This window comes from Phyllobates terribilis, unplaced genomic scaffold, assembly GCF_046119375.1.
Source record: "Phyllobates terribilis strain yellow unplaced genomic scaffold, ASM4611937v1 Scaffold_461__1_contigs__length_1441779, whole genome shotgun sequence".
Lineage (NCBI taxonomy): Eukaryota > Metazoa > Chordata > Amphibia > Anura > Dendrobatidae > Phyllobates > Phyllobates terribilis.
In genome coordinates, this window is record NW_027363221.1 from 1201443 (window position 1) to 1208925 (window position 7483).

Sequence of the window (7483 nt, forward strand, 5' to 3'; positions counted from 1 at the left end):
ACCCTTCAAATATCAGGGACCTGGAGCAGTTTGCCAAAGAAGAATGGTCTACAATTCCAGCAGAGCATTGTAAGAAACTCATTGATGGTTACCGGAAGCGGTTGTTCGCAGTTATTTTGGCTAAAGGTTGTGCAACCAAGTATTAGGCTGAGGGTGCCAATACTTTTGTCTGGCCCATTTTTGGAGTTTTGTGTGAAATGATCAATGATTTGATTTTTGCTTCATTCTCTTTTGTGTATTTTCCTTGCAAGCAAATTAAATGAAGAGAATAATACCAAAGAATTTGTGATTGCAACCATTTTCAATAAGAAACTGAGTATTATCTGACAGAATTGCAGGGGTGCCAATACTTTTGGCCAGCACTGTATACCGCTACCCTCACCAATTCAGTCTGAACCTGCACCTGTGACCCTGCTTGTGTTTCTTAACCTATCCTGTCCATTCCTGATCCAGAACCTGTTCTGTCTACCAGCCGAGCAGTCCAGATCCTGAACCTGTACTGTCTAACCAGCCACACGTCTTCCTATTTACCAGTTCCTTGCCGGTTCTGCTTCCCTGACCCTTTGGGGGACAGTTGCTGCGGCTCCGGGGTCTGCCCCACCGTCAGGGATTCTAGTGAAGAACCAAGTGGTCACTTAGTTATGCCTCTCCAGACTCTCCCCGGACTGTGGCATAGTAGTTCCACAACCACGTGCGTAACTCCCTACACTTTTCCCTATCTACCTAATCTCTAAATGTATTTTCTTACTGTACATCCTGTGACGTTTTGTTTGAGAAGAGTCTTTCCCCCGGATGATGATTTGTTTGAGGGCGGTACTAGAAGCTGTTGGGCGATGCTGGTATTACTCACTGCTTCTACATTATCTCCGCCCCCTGATGACGTCTTCGTTCACAGAAGCGACAGTTGAGATAGAAGCACTCACATCTCCCATGGCATCCATACCCATGATTCAGGACTTCTTCAGAGGGGGCAGCGATGCAAGAAACTAGTGAGTAATTGCAGCACTGTCCCCTGTGACATCCTGTTCCAGACAGGCAATGGACTCTGAGGGGAGTGAGTGCAGTCCAAGCCTTCTGTGACTTCACGTTTGAGACTCCTCAAATGAAACGTCACAGGAAGTACAGTAAAAAGCACATTTAGAGATTAGCTAGATATGGAAAAGTGTATTTGTGTAATAAAACTCATTACAAAAGTGGTTAGGGTGTAAGGATAGATATTTAGAAAATACATTTTAGGTGCCCAACCACCCCTTTGAGGCTACGAAGTCCCTGATTTTCCCAATTTATGTCCTTATACAAAGTAAGGCCAATCTTGAATCACTATTTTCATTCAGACAGTCTGAGGAGGGTATCGCAAACAAGGGATTGCACTGACTACTTCTCACATGATTGTGAAAAAGAACTTTGATCTTTATATCTCTCTCAAATCTGATCTGCAGTCCACTATTTTAGAATGATCTTCATGACGAAGATTTTGTATCTCTTCAGAAGCATTGCTGTAAACATTCCAAGGACTCGAATCTCTAAATTCCAAGCTCTATTCATCAAAGTGTTTTCGGCCAAAACTTTTTGAAAAGGCTCATAAAAATTTTTTGCAAATTGATGTTGCGAAAAAAAATTGCGATTTTTTTATTTATTTTTTTTCTCTTATGGCAAAAATGTTATTCCAGTTTTTATAAGATGTGCAAAATTTATTAAGTGGGTCTTAATAAATTTGTGCGAAACGCCAGTCGTACTGATTCTGGGCCCAAGATTTGCACAAAAAGGGATGTTTTTTTCTAATAATTTGTGTCTGATGGGAGCCCCTCACGTTATGGTCTATGCTAAGCCTGCAATTTTAGACTTGACTAAAGGTTGGTGTATTTCAAATATGACACATACCTTATTTTTCAGATTATAAGACACACTTTCTTTCCTCAAAATTTGCAGGGGAAATGGGAGTGCGTCTTATAATCTGAATGTAGCTTACCGGCTGAGGTGGAGCAGGGACCCAGGGTCATTGCTGCAGGAAACTGGGGGCGTTTGGAGGAGTGCGGCGATGCTGTTGTTCCCAGGCTGGTAGGAGGGGGTGTTGGGCAGTGGAGGGGTTCGCCGACATTTTGAGAAAGCCTGGAGCCCCCACACTTTCCATGATTTTGAATGCAGTGGACTTTGGGAAAATGGTCGCCGAAGGCGGCGCATGGCAGATCGACATCTTGGTGCTGAGATATCAATCTACGCATGTGCCACCTTCACAAAATGTCAGCAGAGCCCCCGCACTACTGAACACCCTCTCCTACCAGCCTGGGGCCCACAGCATCGCCCCACTCCTGCCTCCAGCTACCGTAAAAACAGACTATAAGACGCACCATCATTTTATTTAAAAAAAATTTTTCCTATTTTCTTCTTCAAAATTTGTGGTACGTTTTATAATCCAGTGTTTCTAATAATCCGCAAAATACGGTAGGTGGTAACAGATTTAAAATTAGTTTGCTAAGCTTTGTTCTGCTAGATGAACTCTTGATACAGAAGATATGAAAGCATCCTCTTTTGCTTCAATTCTCCAACCATGTCTGCTATCATCACCGTTTGGAAACACTGGATGATTAAAAACATGTCCATTTATCTGAGATTTCCGTTAAATCATATTCCTTATCTAAATATGTCATCATGAGTTATTGACTCTAGCAGACGTGTGGAAGTTCCTCTCCTTTATCATTTGATGAGATTGTTAAAGGGCACCTGACAGCTGATACATGCTGCCCGTGGACCGGGCAGCATGTATCAGACACTAGCTGCACGACTTCAGCCATTCATGTGCAACTGTGAAACACTGCAGAGTTTCAGAGAAATACATAGTTTAATAGTCGCCGTGGACTGCGGCCATGGACACGTCTCTCCCTCTGCAGGGAGAGACCTCTCATTCTAGGGCAAGGTGTTGGCGAGAAGCCACCAGGGACCCTCCCGTCTGACTAGTCTCTTGTATGACAGTACCCGGTAGCTTTCCAACTATGTTTTTATCTGAAACACTATGGCATTTCAGAGTTAGACTTATATGGCTGGAATCATGCAGCCAGGGTTTGATACATGGTGCCCTTTGATCGGGCAGAATGCATCAGCTGTTAAGTTCCCTTTCGTCTCTTCAACATGGATAGTTTTTACCAATATCTGCAGATTAGACACTTTATCTTCCGTTTTCCCTTACTCTTGTAATTCTTCTTTCTTTCCCTTTCAAAACTTTTCTCTTAATACACAAGTCCTCAATTATTTACAAGTTGTTAAATGCCCCCCTGGATGATCAGAAACTCCCTTATATGGTCAAATGGAAGGAGGGTTCATCCTTTCCATTTACATGAACGCAGTGTCATTGAGCTCTAGTTGGGTCTCAAAAAACAACTACATGTATTAGTCCTATAGAACAGGGGTGAAGAAACCTCCATTTGGATATTCATACCATCCTTCGGGGACCGTACAAATTGTATGCTAACTCCACCCACAAATTAAGCCTTAACGCTGGCACTGGTGTCAGGACGTAATCAGCATTACGTAGTGAAAGCGTTCAGTAGTGAAAGCTGCATTGCATGTGCTCACAGAGTAAGAAGAAACTAAGGGGCATCAAAACTAAGCTGCCAACCCACGCACTGTAGTCCCCAGAAATCTGCTTGGCGGCAGGAAAAAAGGCCATCTAGGGCTGTAAATGGCCCTTGGCCCTGAGATTCTCCACCCTTGCTATAGAGATGCTATTTGACACTTGGAAGACTAGCCAACTGTTCTCAAGGTTTTTTCCTTTCTGTTGGAAAGGCTGTTTCCAACCAGGAATCTAAGCCATGCTTGGTGGTTTTGTCCAATAGTGAGTGGAATTCGGACTGATATTTTAAAACCTCTTTCTATGGTTACTAAAACTGACATCCAGGCACATCCAGGTTTAGCAGATCTGAATATTGTCGTTGAAGATATCCCACTTAAAATAAACTCATTTTCATCATGAAACTGGCAATTGAAATTGAAAAATATGGTCCCTGTGGTCATCCTAGTCTTTGGCTACTTCTTCTATTGAGTCTTAGGCTATGTTCACACACGTTGTGTTTTTTTCAATCAAAAATATGCAGCAAAACTGATCTCTGGCAGGAAATCTGCCTAAAAAATGCTTGTTTTGCTGCTTTTTTTCAGGGGTTTTTCAGCATTTTTTTCACTGTCCTTCTGTCTCTATTCATGCATGTACATAAAATTCTGTGAAAAAAAGAACCCCTTTCTATTTTGCCATCAAAAATGCTGAAAAAATGTACCTGCGTTTTTTGGTGCGTTTTTTCAACGGGTTTTTTTTACCACTCATTACTTCCTATGGGTGAAAAAACGCTGAAAGAAGTGACATGCTCTATTTTCCAAAAACCCAACCAAGGCAGAAAATACGCAGCAAAAAAACACAAGTTGTGTGAACAGAGAATTCTGGTTTCTCATAGACTTTGCTGGTACTTCAAAACGCAACTGAAAATTTGCATAAAAATCTGCCACAAAATTCGCTGAAAAACACAACGTGTGTGAACATAGTCTTAGTCTTTTGTTTGCTATTTTCTTTACCTCCTCACCCCTACCTACTCCCCCTCCAAATCTTTATTCTTCATCCCTTCCTCCTTCTTTCCCCATCTTGCACATCTTAAGTTTATTTCTTCTTTCTTCCTCTTCTCTTATTTTACTCATACTTGACAGGCTGACATATGATGGCATTTTCCATATCACATTATATGATATATACTACATTTTATATATGCTGGCCTGTGTGCTAGCAGATGTTTTCTTGTAACTGCTTGTTCTTGCAATTCTGTGTTATCTTGCTATACTTTTCATAAATAATGATAAAAATCTATTGCAGAAAAGCTGCCATTTTCTGAGACCTGTCCATCAATGGAGCTCTGGGGGTCTTGCTTTTTTGCATCCCGAGCTGCTGTTTTTTTATACTAATTTTTAACTTTTTTATTTTTGAAGGGAACAAAGGACTGATTATAAACTTTTGTATAATTGGATTTTTTATGTTTTATGAACAAAGTTTTTATTTTATTTTTACTTTACTTTACTTTTTAGTCACCTTAAAGGGAACATGTTACCAGTAGTGATGAGCGAGCATGCTCGTTACTCGAGATTTACGAGCATGGTCAAGCGTTTTCCGAGTATTTTCAGCGTGCTCGGGTGTTATGTTTGACTCACTCCGTGCACATGATTTGCAACTGTTTGACAGCTTTAATTCATGTGAGGAATGCCTGTTTCTTAGGCATTCCTCACATGTATTAAAGCTGTCAAACAATCGCAAATCATGCGCACAGAGAGACTTAAACATAACACCCGAGCACGCTGAAAATACTCGGCGAGCACTCGAGCATGCTCGATGAAAGGGTTAACAGAACATACTCGCTCATCACTAGTCATCAGAAATAATACTATTAGCTTGCAGATATCCGGTTAATCTGCAAGTTTAACCGCACCCCCGGCCCTGACTGACATTGGCTCTGCATTGCGGCTGATTGTCAGTCAATGCTGGGGCGCCATTACAGCCGCTGCGGTCTATACTCGGAGCCGGTGACTCGGCCAGCACCACCCTCACCCCCATGACTGAAACTGAACGCTGGTGGGGAGAATACAGTTAATTTTCTCCCCGCTGCATTCGGCTACGCGCAGGCGCCGTGCAGCATGATAACGCTGTTGACATGCAGCTTAATGAATGGTGATTGTAAATGAAGCTGTTGTAGTTCTGAATGTAATGATAATGCGACTGCTGAAAAGTCATCTGTACAGAACAGGAAATCCAGTATTATGCTCAGCGATGTGTGAAAATTACAATATTTCAGTTTTTTCTTTTAAATATTGTAATATGGAAAATGGAAAGAAAATCTTTTTTCGATATCAATAATGATTTATTGTATTCCTATAATAATAATGATCTAGAAGTTGACTTCTACAATTAAGTCCTGGTTGAAATCTTTTAATTAATTGGAAATTTCAAATTCCTTCTGTTTTATGAAAATGTTATTTCCAGTCCTCTCCTTGTATTAGACCTGTTAAAAGGGTTGTTAGGATGATACATAAAAGTGATAAAGCAATACCTCCCCCCCACCCCCCTGTGTTGGCATGCAGCTGGCACATGCCTGAGTCAGGTAGAGGATCATTTCAGAAGGAGTGGGCTTGTGTAAAGTGCGGGATCCTTTCTTACCATGTTGCATTTAGTTTACCTGTGGCTTGATGTTCACCAAGCTGTCCATGTAACCTTGAAGCGTCATTAGCATTTTTTGGAAAGTGGTGAGAAAAGCTTTTTAGCCTAACTTAATTCTCTTCAAAAAAACATAATATATATATGCATATAATATTATCTGTGTTAAATTACCAGACTTGTAAAGACTTGATTGCAAGAGTCAAGAGTATTTATTTATTGAAACCTCTTTATTTTTCCATCAACAGTTCGTGTAATCTAAAAGAAGAAAAGCCAATAAAAACAATGCCGGCCTTCCACATTTTATATAAGAATTTTATCACAGGCTGTGATTCTTAGTTCACGACCGGCTGCCCTACTGTAAGTGGGAATATAGAATGTTATATATATGTGTGTGTGTGTGTGTGTGTGTGTGTGTGTTTTATACTGTCTGTAGTAACTATTTCTAATATATATTTGTACATACGTATATGTTTGTGTGTGTGTATATATCTTCACTGATTCACTCATAAAGAAAATCTTGATTGGCTCTGTTCTGCACTGTATCCTGCAACCTACCTGATTGACAGGTCTCTCCTGTGTGTACATAGGGAGAGTCCTCTCAATTCCCTGGTGCATCACTGTGATAAGCTGGCTGAGAGAGTCACTGGCATTCGTGCTGCCAGGCTCTGATTCGTGCTGCCCATGATTTACTCAGCACAAATTAGTTGACAGGTTCCCTTTAATGATTCCCATGCAGTCTACATACTTTATACAGCAGCTACTATGTTCATCCACTGTTATTTAATGAGGTGTTGTCAAGTTCTTAAATTGCTTTAATTACTTTTTAATGACAGCATGAAAATAATCAAGTTTGTCTTTGCCTTGTTTTTCCTATCTGCTGTCATTCTGCTATTAGAGATTTTATATTTTATAGCGTACCAGTAAAATCTGCTTGTGTCAAGAAACCCATTGCCAAAACTTTATCTTACGACTATTTTTTTTTTAAATCAAACGTTTTTTATTAATTTTTATAGGGCTCGGGGTATAGACATTACTGGGCAGGCTGGGAGCCTTCCCCAGTGATGTCCATACCCCCAGCCCTACTCAGTGATATTTATGCCCCCCAGCGTTATCTATGACCCCAGCTCACCCCATTGATGTATATGCCTCCCAGCCCTCCTCAGTGATGTCTATGCCCCCAGGGATGTCTGTGCCCCCTAGCCCTCCACATTGATGTATATGCACACCAGCTGTCCCTACTGATGTATATGCTTCTCAGCCCTCCCCAGTGATTTTAATGAAGAGGAGATTCTAATGTAATAC